The sequence below is a fragment of the Ictidomys tridecemlineatus genome, chromosome 3 (assembly GCF_052094955.1).
Source record: "Ictidomys tridecemlineatus isolate mIctTri1 chromosome 3, mIctTri1.hap1, whole genome shotgun sequence".
NCBI lineage: Eukaryota > Metazoa > Chordata > Mammalia > Rodentia > Sciuridae > Ictidomys > Ictidomys tridecemlineatus.
The window spans coordinates 201407043-201424823 of NC_135479.1; the positions used below are offsets into that span (position 1 = coordinate 201407043).

Here is a 17781-nt window from a genome sequence, read left to right on the forward strand (position 1 = left end):
AGTCTGTCCATTCTTCATACATTAAAAATTGTGCTTTTCACCATGACAAAAAAATGAACCAACTTGAGGACACACACATATATACATAACTCCTTTATCATGCATGGTTTAGGAGCAATAAGTCAGCAGAGAATGGTGTGATTTGAATATAGTGGGAAAAGAGAAAAAACTTATTAAACATTCTAGTTTGCATAATTTAATGATGTATGTCTTATTTGAGAAAAGGAGGGCTGCACATGGACCAGATCTGAGCAAGGTCAGACAGGATAATAGGTTTTGTTTTAGCCTATCAAGTCTGAATTTCCTTTGAGAACTCCAAGTCAAAAATGGCAGTTATCAAGAATATAAGCAACAATAAGTGTTGTTGAGGATGTGGGAAAACAGGTACACTCATATAATGCTGGTGGGATTACAAATTGGTGCATCCACTCTGGAAAATAGTATGGAGATTCCTTGGAAAACTTGGAATGGAACCACCATTTGACCCATTTATCCCATTCCTTGGTACATACCCAAAGGACTTTAAATTGGCATAATACAGTGAGGCAGCCACATTGATGTTAGTGCAATTCATAGTAGCTAAAGTGTGGAAGCAACCTAGATGCCTTTCAATGGATGAGTAGATAAAGAAACCATGGCATATATACACAATGAAATATTACTCACCACTAAAAGAATAAAATTATGGCATTTTCAAGTAAATGGATGAAGTTGGAGAATACCATGCTAAGTGAAGTAAGTCAATTCCAACAAACCAAAGACCAAATATTTTCTCTGATAAGTGGAAGCTAATCCATAATGGGGGGGGGGGCAGGGCATGGGAACAATATCGGAAATTTGAACTGAACAGAGGAGAGTGAGGGGAAGGAACGGGGCATGGGATAGGAAAGATGGTGGAATGAGACAGGCATCATTACTGTAGGTATATGTATGATTATATGAATGGTGTGGCTCTGCATCACATACAACAGGAGAAACGCAAAGTTGTGCTCCATTTGTGTACAGTAAATAGAAATGCGTTCTGCTGTCATGGAATCAATTAGAACAAATAAAAAAATCATTTTTTTAATTAAAAAAGAACTCCAAGTATTACAGACATGATTTCTCTTGGTGCCCAATATAAGCAAGAAGTGTAGCTGAAGCAAAGCTATCTCTGTAAATCAAGGCATCCAAAAATGACTTCAACTCTTTGGAAGAGTGTGAAAAGGATTGATACTAATTCTTTAAAGGTTTTGTAGAGTTCACTAGTGAAGGCTTCTTGTCTTGGGTTTTACTTTAATGGAGATTTATGATTACTGGTTCAGTGTCCTGTTTCATGATTGATCTGTTCAGAATTCTATATTATTCAGTTGTGATGGTTTGTATATTTCCAGGATTTTTTTCCCCATTTTTCTACATCTTTCAATTGGTTGGCATATAATTGCTCGTAGCTGTCTCATGATGCTTTGTATTTCTATGGTTTTATTCACATGTACCCACTTAGATTTCTAATTTTATTTCTTTGTGTCTTTTCTTGTTTTTACTTGGTTAAACACTTGTCAGTTTTGCTTAAGTTTTTCACTTTCATTGATCATTTCCATCATTTTTCTGTTCTTTATATAATTTATATTTAGTCTGATCTTCCTAATTTTCTTTCTTCTAATCACTTTGGGCTCTTTCATTCTTTTTTCTTGGTCCTGGAGTTGTAAATTTGGATTTTTTGAGATCTTTCCTTTTCTAAATGTAGGTGTTCATTAATATAAATTTCTTATTTAGAACTGCTTTTTCTATATCGTGTTTCCATTTTTGTTTTATCTATTATACCTTTATCTCCCTTTTGACATCGTTGAATTTTCAATTGTTCAAGAATATGCTATTTAATTCCTATGTGTATGTGAATTTTCTAGTTTTTCTCCCATTATTAATGTCTTACTTTACATCATTGTGGTCAAGAAAGATATGTGATATAGTTCCAGTCTTAAATTTGTTAAAACTCATTTTGTGGCTAACACGATCTATCCTAGAAAATGTTTCATGTGCACTTGAGAAGAATGTGTATTTCTTGCTTGATAAGGACTTACCACTTACTACAGTCATTTTATTTGCTTTTCTTTGGATTTTTGTAATTTCTTTGTTCCTTCAAATTCTTCTCAACACATATGAGAAAAAGAGAAAGTTCAAATTCTTAGAAAAATAAACACTGCCTACATAAACTAACACAGATTTTTATAGCAGTATAAGTTGTTTATTAAAATGGCTTCACTTGAGTAGAAAAAAGAAAGGATTAACTTATTTTCAGATTAAGTAGTTACTACTATACATATATTTTTATTTCTTTTAATCTACACCAAGAAATCCAGGTTCAAATATTCATCAATTTAAGTGTTTTGTAATATTTGAAAGTTTTTCTTTTTGCACAAATTTTTGGAGCAAGAATTCCTTAGGGAAAACTATCTCTCTCTCTCTCTCTCTCTCTCTCTCTCTCTCTCTCCCTCCCTCCCTCTCTCTCTCTCACACACACACACATACACATAAACACACAAATAAAAGGAGACAACATCAGCAAGAAGATAAATTAAACTTGGTCAAAATTAAAGATGTTTATTCTTTGTTAACAAAATGGAAAGAAAAGCCACAGACTTGCATAAACTATTTTTAATACTTGTCATATGTATCTGGCAATGAATTTGTACCTATAATATATAAAGAGTCCTTAAATTCAATAATAAAAGCCAAAAAATGGACAAAGTGCTTACAAAGATTGTGCACTAAGATAATATACAATTGGGGAAAAGCATATGAAGAAATATTCAGTATTTTTATGGGTGAAATGAAATTATAGTATTTGCTGGTATATGGATGGAACTGGAGAATATCATGCTAAGTAAAATAACCCAGTCCTCAAAAAACAGAGGTCAAATGTTTTCCCTGCTATGTGGATGGTAACCCATAACAGGGAAGGGGAAAGAAGGGAAAAATAAAAGTTCACTGGATTAGACATAGAGGAATAAAGGAAGGGAGGGAGGATGGGAATAGGAAAGATAGTAGAATGAATTGGACATTACTTCCCCATATTCATCTATAAATACATGACCAGTGTAATTCCACATCATGTTCAACCACAAGAATGGGATCTGCAGCAGTCTGGCTAGGCACAAAATCACGAGCCACTCAAGGAGGAACAAACTTTATTTTTGAAACTGCCACCAATGCTCCGGACGCTCCCGGGAAGATTGCCAATCGAAGCACGCACATAGCGTTCTCCCGGATCCCAAGAGAAAGTTCATCCTCCGGAAATCTCTCCTACCGTACTTCCCCAACCAATGGGAACTCTCCAGGAGTCCAGTAGCAGGTGAGGTGGACAGCAGGAGTCCAATATCCATATGAATGTAAATCTTAACGTAATCATATCATTTCAATGGCTAGCTGGCGTCACCTTTTAACCAAAAATGCCATGCATCATATTACTTGGCTGTGGCTCTTAGCAGGAATCAAAAATGTAATGAGTTGCAACCCATGTATGTACAGTATGTCAAAATATACTCTACTGTCATGTATATGTAAAAACAATAAATAAAAAACTCAAAACATAAATCAGAGAACACTACAAATATATAAGATGGTTAAAATTTAAAATATTAACAATACTATAATTAAAGATTTGAAAACACTCAATTTCTACACATTGCTGGTAAAAATGGAAAGTATTATCACCACTTTGAAAAAAGAGCTTTGTAGTTTTTTATAAAGCTCAATGTGCAGTATAGGAAATATATACTTGAATCTGAACTGAAGTGAACATTCTAGGTGTCTTACGGAAGAATCAGTTGTGAGGAGCTCAGCTGGAAGAGGACTATATCTTATGATGTGGCAGGAACAATGAAATCAGAAGGAGATGAATTAAGAATACTGTTTGGAGACAAACATGACAGAACCATCACTTGCATAGAAAGTTACATCTTCATCATTCTTCAGAGCTAACTTTTGCCAAAGACTAATGGATTTATTTTATATATTGAATCATACAAAAGTAGTTCTATTCCAAAATCTGTAACTAGCATGTTTATAATCTGTTAAGTTGCTTAACTTTCCTGTTGTATAAAACAGAAGTTTAACACCTTTCCTTTCTCTTATAGTAGTTGTAAAGAGAAAATGATATGATTGATATGTAAGTTCTTTGAAAGTTTAAAAATGATGATCAAATGTTAACTGTTATTTTCAAAAACTATTAATTTTATCAACTTAATTTTTATCATTATTATGGAAGTTGAAGTTCTGATGTGTTAAAACCTGATTTCTGCCATTTGCGATTGTTAATTACCACATAGCAGACATCATAATGGCTACATAGTTTAGTCCGAAATAATAGAAAAGACATAGATCTTACTCGTGATTATAAAAATGTGTTTAATTTCATTCATCAAAAATAATAATTCTATATAAGATAAATTTGCAAATATCATTGAAAAATCTGCTTTATTTAAATGCTTTAGGACATTTTTTCTTTAAAGTGTTATTATATTATATTAAAACCTTAACATTGTGTTATATAAATACTTTCTTGGTCACAAGACATAATAATCAAAATAATGCTAGTTTTAAATTCTGTAATATATACCACATGAGAAAACAGGATGTGTCAAAACTAAAGTTCTTCTCAAAAGGTGACTGCTAGATGACACTTTTGCAATCAGGTTTCAGTGTTTATCCATGTGCTTCAGAGAATAAAGTGGCACATTCATTAAAATCAGTGGAACAGGGTCTCCCAATTTATATATAGGCTCATCTAGACTCCACTTTACAGTTTGCCAATTGTATTAAATCATAATTAGTGAAAATAAAATGCTTTAATGTTTTGGCAAAATCAAAACACCCATAAATGTTGAAGTAACAACACTGGATATTGAATAATGAATTATATGTTCAGTATTTACTCAAAGGTAAATTCTTTAGCTACATTTAAATGCTGATCTCAGTAAATAAAGTTTTCAGCTAAAAACTTTTGAAAACCAAACAAAACCATTAGCAACTTTACTTTAAATCTAGCTGACTTAGACATTAACCTTTTTGGTAAGGTATATGTGTTCTTGTGCCGTGTGTGTGTGTATGTGTGTGTGTGTGTGTGTGTGTGTAAGTTCTTCAAATCTGTGTGTGTGTGTGTGTGTGTGTAAGTTCTTCAAATCCATACCCTACATTATGTCTTGCAACTATCAATTTAAATGCCATTTCTTCTCATATAACTATGCACCTCAAAGATAGAAAAGTGTCCAATTAATCTCTGCATCACTATCCCTAGAAAAATTTCAATATTGCTACAATCCCAGGTGCAAAGAACTTTAATAAACAACCAATTCTGAGATGTAAGTTTCTTTTCAGAGTACTTTACATATATTACTTAATTTCGTCTTCATATAGACAGAATGAATTATTTATTTTTTGCTAGTTATTTATAATGAGATCAGTTAAACATCACTATTCTATATGTGCTTATATTAAACCTAATGAATTTAATATTGATATTATTAAAATCAATATAATTGACAATGTGGAAACCTAGTTTTAAATAATGCTTATGGTTAAGTTGAGGTAATTTCTCAGAAAGTAGAGAAAAGACATAGCAAAGATCAAATTACAAATTCCAATAGTCACTTTGCTTTCTCACAGTTCTAGGTGTTAGTTTCCAAGACCAGTTTGGCAAATTCAATTTTTGGTGTAGGATTACTCCTCCTGGCTAATAGATGGCTGCCATCATTTTATGCCCTCAGGGTTGGACATTGAAGTCCTTCTACTTTTCTTCTTATTTTTCTTTAAATTCTCAATAACAATCTATTTTAACCAAAAAAAGGCAGAAATGAATATATATCATCTGCAGTTTTTCAAATTATACTGTATGTCATAAGCAATAGAAATAGATGCTATTAATTTATTTTTTAATTAGTTTTTTTAGATGTACATGAATGTATAGTATATTTTGACATATTATATATACATAGAGTACAATTTATTCTAATTAAGATACCATTCTTGAGGTTGTACATGATGTGGAGTTTCACTAGTCATGTATTCATCTATGAACATAGGAAAGTTATGTCCAACTAATTCTGCTGTCTTTTCTATTCCCATCTCCTCTTCCTTTCCTTCATTCACCTTTGTCTAATCTAATGACCTTCTATTTTTTCTTCCCCCACCCTTATTATGTGTTAACATCTTCATATCAGAGAGAACATTCTGCCTTTGGTTTTTTGGTACTGGCTTATTCACTTAGCATGATATTTTCCAGTTCCATCCATTTACTAGCAAATGCCATAATTTCATTCTTCTTTATGTCTGAGCAATACTCCATTGTGTGTATATACTACATTTCCTTGATCCATTCATCCATTGAAGGGTACTTAGGTTTAGTTCCATAGCTTATGAATTGAGCTGCTATAAATATTAATGTGGCTGATTCACTGTAGTATTCTGATTTTAAGTCCTTTGGGTATAAACCCAGGAGTAGGATAACTGGGTTCAATTGTGGTTCCATTTCAAGTTTTCTAAGGAATCTCCATACTGCTTTCCAGGATAATTATACCAATTTTCAGTCCCACCAGTAATGTATGAGTGTACATTTTTCCCTCACATCCTCACCAACATTTACTGTTACTTGTATTTTTGATAATTGCCATTTTGACAGACTTTCTATAGCACAAGAAGTAAAATCAAGAATCAATAAATGGGATGGATTCAAACGAAAAAGCTTTTTCACAGCATAGGAAATAAACCAGAATGTGGAGAGAAAGCCTACGGAATGGGAGAAAATTTTTGCCTCCTATGCCTCAGATAAAGCCTTAATCTCCAAGATTTACAAAGAACTCAAAAAACTTAATAGACCCCCCCAAAAAAAAAACAAAAAAAAGAATCAATAAATGGGTAAAGGAACTGAAAAGGCACTTCACAGAAGACATACAAATGGCCAACAAATAGATGAAAAAATGTTCAACATTTCTAGCAACTATAGAAATGCAAAAACTAAACTACCCTGAGATTTATTTTTTTTTCTTATAAGGGAACCAACCCTATCAGACAAGAGCCTCACCTTTAGACTTCACTTGAACTATCTCCTAAAACAGTCACACCGGAGGGCAGGGCCTCAATATGTGAATCTGGAGGGAGCACAATTCCCTTCTGAAGAATCTACTTTAGTCAGTTTAGATTCTGTATCTTCAGTGTGTGTGCCATCTACCCTTTCTTCAGACCTGAAAATTCTTCTGCATGCTCATCATCAACTGTAGACAAGGAAAGTGAAGTAGTATAGGATGGTTATAAAAATCTAGATCCTATCTAACAGTATTGTGTATTACTTCTATCCAGATTCCACGGTCTTATAATTCAATCTTATGACCTCATTTAATGTAAAAGTCCTGAGAAACCCAGTTTAGACATGGATTGAGGCAGAGAAAGGAAAACAGACATTCATATACACTAGCAGTCTCTACCTCCATACTAGATCTTGAACAGGTATATATTTAGGAATTCACTATAAACACCACTAAAACTAAAAATAACTCCAGCTAAGTTGCAAATATAACATCCATGAACTGAATTTTATTTCTATATATTACTAATGAAAGATAAAAAATGAAATTAAATTAACAATTCCATTTAAAATAGTATAAATATAATAAAATCTCTAGGAATGAATTTGATCAACAAAATTGAACATTGGTATAGTAAAATCAATTTTTTCTATACACTAGAAAAATATAATATTAATGAGACTTCAAAAATAATTTTATTTACATTAGCATCAGAAATCATAAAATACTTAGAAATAAAAGCAAAATAGAAGTTTGAAATGTATATTGTAAAAACTACTATTGTATTGATGAAGGAAATTGAGAAAGGGCTATAACTGAAAAAGGCAACCTTTGTTCTTGAAATAATACTACTCTCCAAATTGATCTTCAGATTCAAAAATGTCTACCAAAATTGCAGATGGCTTTTTGCAAAAATGACAACCTGATATGAAAATTCATATGGAAACTTAAAATTATTCAAAACAATATTTAAAAGGAAGAAAATTGTTGAAAAAGTTTCACTTTATAAATTTAAAACTTATTGCAAAGCTACAGTATGTGACAGAAGGATAATCAATTACTCTAATAGAATCTAATTTAGAGCACAGATGTAAACCCTTACATTATGGTCCATTGATTTTCAGCAAGTACTAACAAAATTCTGGAATAACTAAATGTGCATATGCCAAAGAATGAAGTTGTACACCTGCCAAATACCACACACAAAAATTAGTTCAAATGACTCATATCTAAATATAAAAGCAGAAACTATAAAATTATTAGAGAAAAACATTAGGCATAGATCTTCATGACTATGAATAGGGCCATATTCCTAGATATGACACCAACAGTATGAAAACAAACGAAAAAATGATAATTTTAAAATAATCAAAATTAAAGATTTTAGTGTAAAAGAATATCATCAAGAAAATTAAGAGTTGAGCGCCATGGTGTATGCCTGTAAACTGGCTATTCAGGAAGATAAGGCAGGAGAATTCCAAGTTACAGCCAGCCTTGGCAACTTAGCAAGACTGGGTATCAAAATAAAAATTTTTTGAAGTAGGGAAGAACTGAAATATATCTCAGTCCTTGCCTAGAAAGTACGAAGCCCTGAGTTCAATCACCAATGTGGCAAAAAATGAATACATACACACATGCCTGCCACAGAATGTTATAAAATATTAGCAAATAATTTACATTCCAGAATATATAAAGAATATATAAAGTTACTTCCCAAATCATGCTGTGCAGCCTATAATACCTTGATAACAAAGCCAGACAGACATCTAAAAATAATGCTTATAGTCAATAAGTCTTCAGAATGTAGATTTAAAAAATTCTAAGTAATATTAACAAACTAAATACCCCAATAAATATAAAGGATTGCACATCTTGACCAAGTGAAATGACTCTAATAAAATGACCCAAAATAGCAATGGTTAGCAAGCATGCATAGAAACTAAAACAATTGTATATTACTGATGACAATATGAAATGGTGCAGTAACTTTGGGGAAGTTTGGCAGCTCTTCAAGAGCTAAACTTACAGTTACCATATGGCCCAGCAATTCTCATAAGTACAAACCCAAAAGAAATAAAAATATGTCCATATGTCCATGACACTTGTGCACTAATGTGCATAGCTGCATTACTCATAATAGCCAAACAGTGGAAATAATTCATCAAATGCTTATCAAGCGATGAATGGGTAAACAAAATGTGATATCCCATGATAAACTGTTATTTAGCAATAAAGGCTGAAGGACTGATACATCTTTTAATATGGGTGAAACTAATAAATGTTATGCTAAGTCTAAGAATTCAGTCCTGAAAGACCACCCATTGTATGATTGTGTGTGTATGAATTGTTCAGATTAGGCAATTCTATAATGTGTGTTAGGGGGTGAGGTAAGTGAGGAATACGAATTAAATAATAGGTAGTAAGTTTATTTGGGGGGGCTGATAATGAGAATTTTTACACTTACCTTTTACATATTCATATTTAAAAAGTGCCTTGGGGAGTAACTGATCTGAGGAAAACTTACTTTTCTACTTGGTAATAATGTGATAAGTTTCATGATTAAGTAGTCTCTTTCTACTATTCAAGAAATCCCACTTTTTAGAAAAGTAAGATTTTAAACCCTTCACTTTGTGTTAATACATCAGTGAAGTGCTTAGGCAATATCATATAGATTTATTCCATTTTATAATAGAATGAATAAACCCCAGTACAGATGTATTTGTAAAAATATTCATATCCAGTAACCAAAGAGCAGGAACTTTTATGTTTTGTTGCACATAAATATACTATACATTTATATTTATATTGGACCTTACCATATAATATAACATTCATACTTACCATTTCATTTGCTTCTTTCCAAACTCTTGTGGCCAGAAATAGCGTGGAATAATTTTTTTTTCTTTTCTATGTAAGGAAACAATTTCACAGCAGTTCAATGATCTCTCCAAAATTATCTTGTTAGGTTTCGGTGGGCTGGGGAAGAAATAAGATAGCTGGACATTACTCTCTGAGATCTATATTCTATCTTATTTTCAGGTCTTTTTCACATTTTAGATGAAATCACAATTTTTAGGAGCCTTTGCTCTGTTAACTACCAGCTGGGGTCAGAAATGGAGGGCTAGAACCAGTGACTGGAATGCTAAAACAGGGTGAATCTGGACCATTCCCTCCTTCCTGCTTCCTTGAGTGTCCCAGGTTATAGTTGCTTGTTCTGTGGCTCTAGTTCCTTCCCAGGCCCCAGTTTTGGGTTGATATTTCAAAATCCTTTCTTCCAGGTTTAGCTGTACAGTCCATTATTATCCATTATTATTATATTACCATATTGTGTAACAAGTACACCAGAACTCCTTGCTTCTAATTGTAACTTAGTACCCATTGACCAACCTTTCTCCATTTTCTCCCACTCTCCCCAGGCTCTGGTAACCAGTATTCTATTCCCAACTTTTATGAGACCAACTTGTATATATTCCACATATGAATAAGACCACACAGAACTTATTTTCTATATTTGGTTTATTTCACTTAATATAATTATCTTCAATCCAACCATGTTGGCATAAATGACAGTTTTCCAATCTTTCTATGGCTAAATAGTATTCCATTGTGTGTACTGAACATTTTCTCTTTCGATTCATCAGTCAATGGACACTTAGGCAGTTTCAAATTCTTGTTTATAACAAAACTAATTTCAAAGTACTCACAAAAGAGCATTTTACAAATACAAAATGTGTTCTTGAAAAACACCAAAAGATCTCAAAAAAAAAGATTTTATTATTTTGGATCTACTATAACCTTAGGAGCTTCAGATATGCTGAAAATTTGAGTAAATTTTGGTAAAATTTGGGTAAATATAAATTAGGAAAACTTTTTTAATGTACTTTTTCTAGATGATCTAAATTAATGCATACTAATCCTGATTTGGACATCCTGGTTCCTTTATCTGTTTCACTATTGGGTCTATAAATACCCCTGTACATCTACAGTAGTTTCTTTAAAACATACATATATACACAAGCACACAACAATGAATTTCATACCTGAGGAAGGATAAATTTTGTCTGAGACTTAGGAAAAAGAAAAGTCCCAAAACATATGACAAAGAAGAGAGTTGTAGGGATAAGTCTACAAAGAGAACCGGACAGAAGCAAATTCTATTCTTCCTGTGTCCAATACAAAAGAAAATAAAATTAATAAAGGCAAGGATCTACATAACTATGAAAATTCATAGCAATTGCAGGAACTATCACAGAAAGCAAACTTCAAAGAAATTTCAAGTTCTGAATGACAAAAAAATTACAGTCAACGGAGACACTAAATTAACAAAAGATCCCTTCTGCGCAAACTACAGCTGACTTGCATATTGCTGAAACAAGTATATATTTCTGACTCATTCCAAGTATACATTATTCTAAAATCATGTTTCAAAATTCAGCCAAAATGGAACTTGAGAGAACATTATGTAAATATCACTTTTTGCTTCAATTCCCTCAAAATCCCTAGGTCCCATATCAGTAGAGGCTCCGCATAAGGGGTGAGGTTTGGAAGATTTAAAAACCACAAATATTCACTGTAACAATAGTCATCCTTGATTTGCCCTTTTATAATTGCACCTACTACATTCATGCCGAGTTAGAACAGGGCTCTGTAAGTGATCCAACACACTCCAAGGAGTAGGAGTCTTTGTGTGGAACTCAAGATGTTAATATTTCCTTTCTAACCAAATTAACTCCACATGTTTTCTGCTGCAACGAATCTCTTTCCTGTGGAATTAGGCATGGTCTGACTCACTCTTTTTTTTTTTTGAACACAACAATTTAATCCAGAGAGTCCTCATTTCACAGAGCCTCAGGCTCCTAGCCCATTGCTGTGCAGTGAACCTTGCTGCTGGGCTTTGTAACAAAGGTGTGGAATTATGGGAAAAAAATCCTATCACCATCAGTGTTCAGGTAAGGAAGTTTGGCCAGTCATGTTGGAAATGACAGGCTCCAAATAACAAATGTCTGGAGAGAAAGGGTGTTTTAAGGTATCTGCAGAAATATAGAACTGATGAACTACTCCCAAAACACCTCAAAATAATGACTAAGATTTACATTGATGGAGAATGTTCTACATGTCGGACCATAATTTTTGCTTATAATAATGTGAATCCTAATGATAATAAAACTGCAGCCCCACTCTGAGAGAGAGCACAGTCCCTCAACTAACAGGTAACAGCAGAGATTCAAAGTCAGCTCTCAGGGCTTTAAATCCAATGCTTCATAATGAAACAGTCTCATGATTTCTTCTTAAAGCTGTCCATCACAGAGACAAGTACAGATCACTGTGACTTCCTTTCAGCTGGGAACCAAAACTTATAAAAATGAAGATTATTAAGACCTCAAAAGTTAGATGAGACAGAGTTTGATCCACAACCTGATTCTAGGAATTTCCAATCTTGTGCCCATTTTCCTCTATCACTCCATTCACTTGACAAAAACTTAGCTGATACCTATCTCAAGACCCAATAGAGTCTATTTGGGCAAAGAGGAAGGGCTATCCAAGGGGAGAGAAAGGAGACAGGCTGGAGACCAAGCACAAACACTTGAGGAGCAGGACCCATGTTCTGTTTATTTTTATATCCATATCACTTTTGCATAGTATCTTAAACATAATGAAAATAGATACTTCATATTACTTAGTGACTAAATAGGTAAGTTTAATAAAAATAATGTAAGAAGCACTTGTGGTTTTTAAATATATTTTCATAGTAAAGATTTTGCTATATTATTATAAAATAGGCACTCCAACACTTTATAATAATATAGTATCTGTATACCTTGGTTTAGCTCTTCCCACTTTATTTCAGCTTTGTTACAGCTAATTTCTTTCACCTCTCTGGTTTGATTTTTTTCTTCTGACCATAATAAAGGGGTTGTATTACTCTCATTTTAAAATGCTCTCACGCCTTCCCTAATCATTTTTCTTCAGAGGACCTTCTATTGTAGGATGATAGCCTAGTTGTAGAATTTGGGGCCATGTGTAGATTTCAACTACATTATGTGCATGATCTCAAAGCCATCCAGCAGCCTGGTTGGTGACAGTGGTAAAATAGTATGGTATTTTTAATATTTACTGAGCATCCATGTGGTTTTTTTAAAATATATTCTGTCTTTCAGCAAGCAATTATGCAAAACTGTATGCAAAACCTGTATGCAAAAAGTGCTTAATTAGAAAGAACCTCAAGTTACATTATCTGATATTCTAACAGAGTTATATACCAGATATCAAAGAATTGAAAACAAGGAGTGCTTAATCACATTTTTCTGTCAACAAGGAGAGTTCACGTATTTGTTTGAAGGGAGAGTGGGACTTCAATGAGCAGCAATGGGAAGACCCATCCCAGCCAAGGTGCCCATCACAGTATTTTGGGGGAATGCCAGACTTCTTAGTACAGTGCAGAGCAAACTAAGGAGATGAAGTTCAGCAGGTAGCCATGTCCTGGTCCACAGGGCTGATGTCATGCTAAGTTGTTTGAATCTATTGTAAATCATAAAAGCTCACTAAATTTTTTTTAAAAGTGAGTGACATGATTATATTTACATTTTAAGAAATCCATGTGGCAGCCAGCCAGTGGAGGAGTAAGGAGTTCCTGAGTGAAAGAATCCAGTTATTGCAGTGGACAAGGCCTGGGCTCAGATTGCTGCTTTGAGTGTGTGACTGCTCCAGGAGATTTGGTACCACATTGAACATGACTGAAGTTTCTTTTCAAGTGCCATACCAAAGAATAGGTAGGGTTTTTATTGAAATAAATATTCTGAAACAAAATAAAATCTGTGAAAACCTGAAGCAGTGAGTAAATAACAACTAATCTGAGTAATTAAACCATTGCTTTGAGAAAATATTGTTATGATGTTTTCTGGGTGACATGAAGTAAGTGGTTGCAGATGTCCTAAACCAGGATGAAAAGTAATAGAAGCCTGAATGGGAAACTCATTGGAAATTTACTTCTTTAAACATAGACACCTGTTATTCTTATTAGCTCTAAGCTGCTACTGGATTTGCTCGATTTGGAAGAAAAATAAATTTGTTGCTTTCTAATTTGTTTCTGAATCATCATCCATAGATTTTCTCTCTTCCCTGCCTGAAGATTTGTATTTCATTGCCTTTCTGCCCATTTATCAGAACCACCAAAACATGTACATAAACAAACCTCAAGATTGTCTTATCTTTTATCTTTCTCTCCTATAATGTATAATATTTCCATTTGCACTCCAGAAAGATCTATTGCAACTTCTCCATTATGAGATATATTGGAATGTAAATCACACCAATCCAGTTCTACTATATTTTGTTCACAAAGTGGACATTTTTATAAATGTGTCTTTGGTACATTTAGTTCCACTATCTATAAGGAATTAGAATAAAAGAGTAAGTACAAACTGACAAACATGATTTCCCCTAAACTGGGTAGAAATTTGAAAAAAAGAAAGCCTCTATCAACTACAAAGACATATATATATATATAATTAATATTTCATATAACTTCCAAAATACTCCAAAATATTTTTAGTTTTAAGAAGGTTAGACAAAACATGGTTTAAAATATTTATATTATACCTTTAAAATATATTTCATCATATTTTCTTATCTAGTTAACTAATCCCCACCCCCATTTTACAGAACCAAACCTTTTAACTAATTTTATTCATTTGCCTTTTTTTGAGGTCAATATTTCAAATGGTTTGAGGAAACAGTTCCCCCAAAATAACACTGCTTATCTATGTTTTTCAAACCCTATAGGAGTTTTTCAAATCTTCTGTAAATTTCCTAGTCTACATGTATGCTTCTATTAACAATATTTACAGACTTTGAAAAGGAATATCCTGTTGGAATCAAAATGAACCTAAATAAAGACATAACCCTTCCACTTTCTGATATGATGACGATCAAATTTTACCTTTCTATTTTACTGTCATTTTACTTAAAAATGCCTAGATAATTTCATTACCATATCCTGTCACAGATAGAACTCTGAAAATATAACTGTATTCTATGTTTGTCCCTCAGTCGAAATTGATTATTTTCATCAGGTACTGTCAGGCACAATGAATGAATTATGGGTTTGGAGCCATCTCAAGGCGGGGGTGGGGGTGGTTGCTTTTCTGAGAACTCTTGGTGGAATTCCACCAATTGGAGACTGCTCAGGCTATGTTGACACCCTGCCCATCGCCCCAGGGCTCAGACAGTCCTAGGTTCACAGCAGCCCAGAAGTAGAGGAGGTAGACTTAACCTGCTAAGCCCCAAACAAGTTTTCTTGGCCATCTTCTTCCCGTTTTCCTCAGGAAGTCCTTCACTCTGAATCCCATTGGTGTTCCTGCCCATCTAAATAAAACATGTAGGCTCAATTCTGTGGTTATATCCAGTCTCCATCAGAGTTGGATCATCCCACTGTGCCCCCACTTTTCACTTATTTCCATGTCTTGTTTTCATTTCTGAAATTTCTCATACCTCTAACATTTCTAATCTGACTCATCGCCTTATTTGGGGGAAACTGAGTAAACATCACTTGGGTCATGGTAAGGTACTATCAAGTTAGTCACTGTGAAATCAAGGTCATGGATGAGTTTACTAAAAACCCATTCTCTCATTATGCTAGGCAAAATAAACATCATGGTCATAATCCTGACATTTCAGGTCTCATCCTGCTTCAGGGAAGGCAAGACAAATGTACTCTTGGGAGGACAATCAGATCTATTGGAGTTACCTTGCCCAGCACTGGCCACATCCCACCTTGAAAAGTCTACAGGAGCATCTGAACTGATTTGTCTCCCACAGACTTGTCTCTCAGTGACTTTTCTGTGGACCTAGTACAGGGAAAAAGGAATTGTGTTCCTTATCTTTCCTTGAAATTGCACACCCTTTGCACTTCTGAAATTTAGTATTTCTAGTCAAGGTTATCAAAGTTATTAATTAAAGCCAGAAAACTATGTTATTTTTAAAGTTCATGTTTATGTTATATTTATAATGCTCACATATCATAATTTTCTATGATAATCAAATATTTGGGTGAAACATTTATGCTGTTTTTCAACTGTCAATAGTCAGCCTCATTCCCTAAAAAAGAATTTTCCTAGGATATAATCTTTTATTAAAGAAAACAGAAAATAATTAAGGTGACTGTTTCCTGAGTTCATAAAAAAAGAGTTTATTGCATGTAATTTACTATATTTAGTAAATATTCCTAATGAGGAAATTAGAATATCATTTTAAACCAATTACAATGTGTGTAACATAACTAAATTACTTACAAGTTTTGTTGTTTTGAAGAAAATATTTATATTTTATTTTTATGGAAAATATAAATTTTACTTAGGAAAGCCATTTATATAGCACACTTAATGTTGCTTGCTCTATCATTAATTTCTTCAAGTGATTTCTGCATCTAGTTAAGACTAAAAACAGGGAGTTTTTTATAAAGATAATTAGGTATGCTAGAGATGGTCTCAAATTTCCTAATCTGTTTACAAGTCAGGACTTACAAGGTACATGAAGGAACTACAGTAATTTTCATCATTTATACATCTAATTGAATCAGATATAAATCAATCTTCTGGCTGAGCTATCCTATAGCTAAAAGTCCAGCTGTTATGTATTAAACTGCATTTTAAAATGCACTTTTTTCACCTTCTTCTGATCCAAAATATATTTGAAGTGTCTTATGTCCCTCATTACACCAGAAATAAATTCTGAGAAAATTCTCTGGCTTGAGAGAAGTTGTTTAATAACATATTTACACTAAGACCCTAAATATTGGAAAACTAATAAGTTATCATTTTAACTGAAAGAACTAAACCCTCGGCTACTGATAAGTTGAAGTATTTAAGAACTGAAAGAATTTGTGGTGGCAGGGGTGGAGGATGTTGTGATGCATTGAAATTTCTAAAATGGAACTTCCCACTTATAAATAAGAATATCTGGGCTGGGGTTGTGACTCAGGGTTTTTGAAGAAGAATATCTTTCTCTCCTCTTCCTGCTTCCCATCACTCAAGAAAATGTAGGATATTCCAGGGTCAGATTGTTTCCTTTTGCTGTATCTTCTACCACTGGGGAGATTTCAGATATGAAATATCCCATGAAAGAAGCAGAAATAACATTAGTTCATAAGGCCATGCACTTCACAATGGAAATCAATCAGCTGGACTTCATCAAAATGTGATCTAAAAGAAAAGGGGCTGATAATTATCTAGAATTCAGGAGAAAAGAAACAGAAATGAGTGTGGAAACAAAGAATAATCTTGGCCGTGCTGTCTTTACATATAAAGCTTCCACAGAACATGGTCTTAAGTGAACAGGGTGGTTAAGACCCATTTGTGCTGTGTTTCTGGGTATCCAAAAGTAGGGACATTTGGTCCAAGTGCAATCTTCATAAAAGAAGGAGTAACGTCCTAGAGATCACATGAGTATATTGGATGCAGATTGTACTTGTAGGCATCCATTGAGAAAACTTTGAGTACGTATGCTGTAAGTATAAAAAATAAGGCTTAGATATGATTGTCATGCAATAACAATTAAATGAAGATAGAATGTTCTTTTTGTGACAGTATAACTGCCTAAGTTATCACTTTTCTTATTTTTCATCCTCATTTTGTCTTACAGAAATAAGTGTATAAATGTAATTTCAGCGATTATCTAGAAAATTATACACATCTTTATACAATCTTCTCCTGATAAGTTCTTTGTA

At 33.4% G+C, this 17781-nt stretch overlaps 1 long non-coding RNA gene across 3 annotated transcripts in view; it reads right to left on the reverse strand.

Moving 5' to 3' along the window:
• LOC144376467 (uncharacterized) overlaps positions 1 to 17781 on the reverse strand; it is a 102839-nt gene that overhangs the window by 54267 nt on the left and 30791 nt on the right. For 2 of the 3 annotated variants that reach the window (XR_013436982.1, XR_013436984.1), the window contains exon 2: positions 9900 to 10034. This is a non-coding gene — a long non-coding RNA (uncharacterized LOC144376467). Of the gene's footprint in view, positions 1 to 3150; positions 3416 to 9899; positions 10035 to 17781 lie in introns of those variants that run through there. The other variant, XR_013436983.1, reaches the window with a different exon arrangement.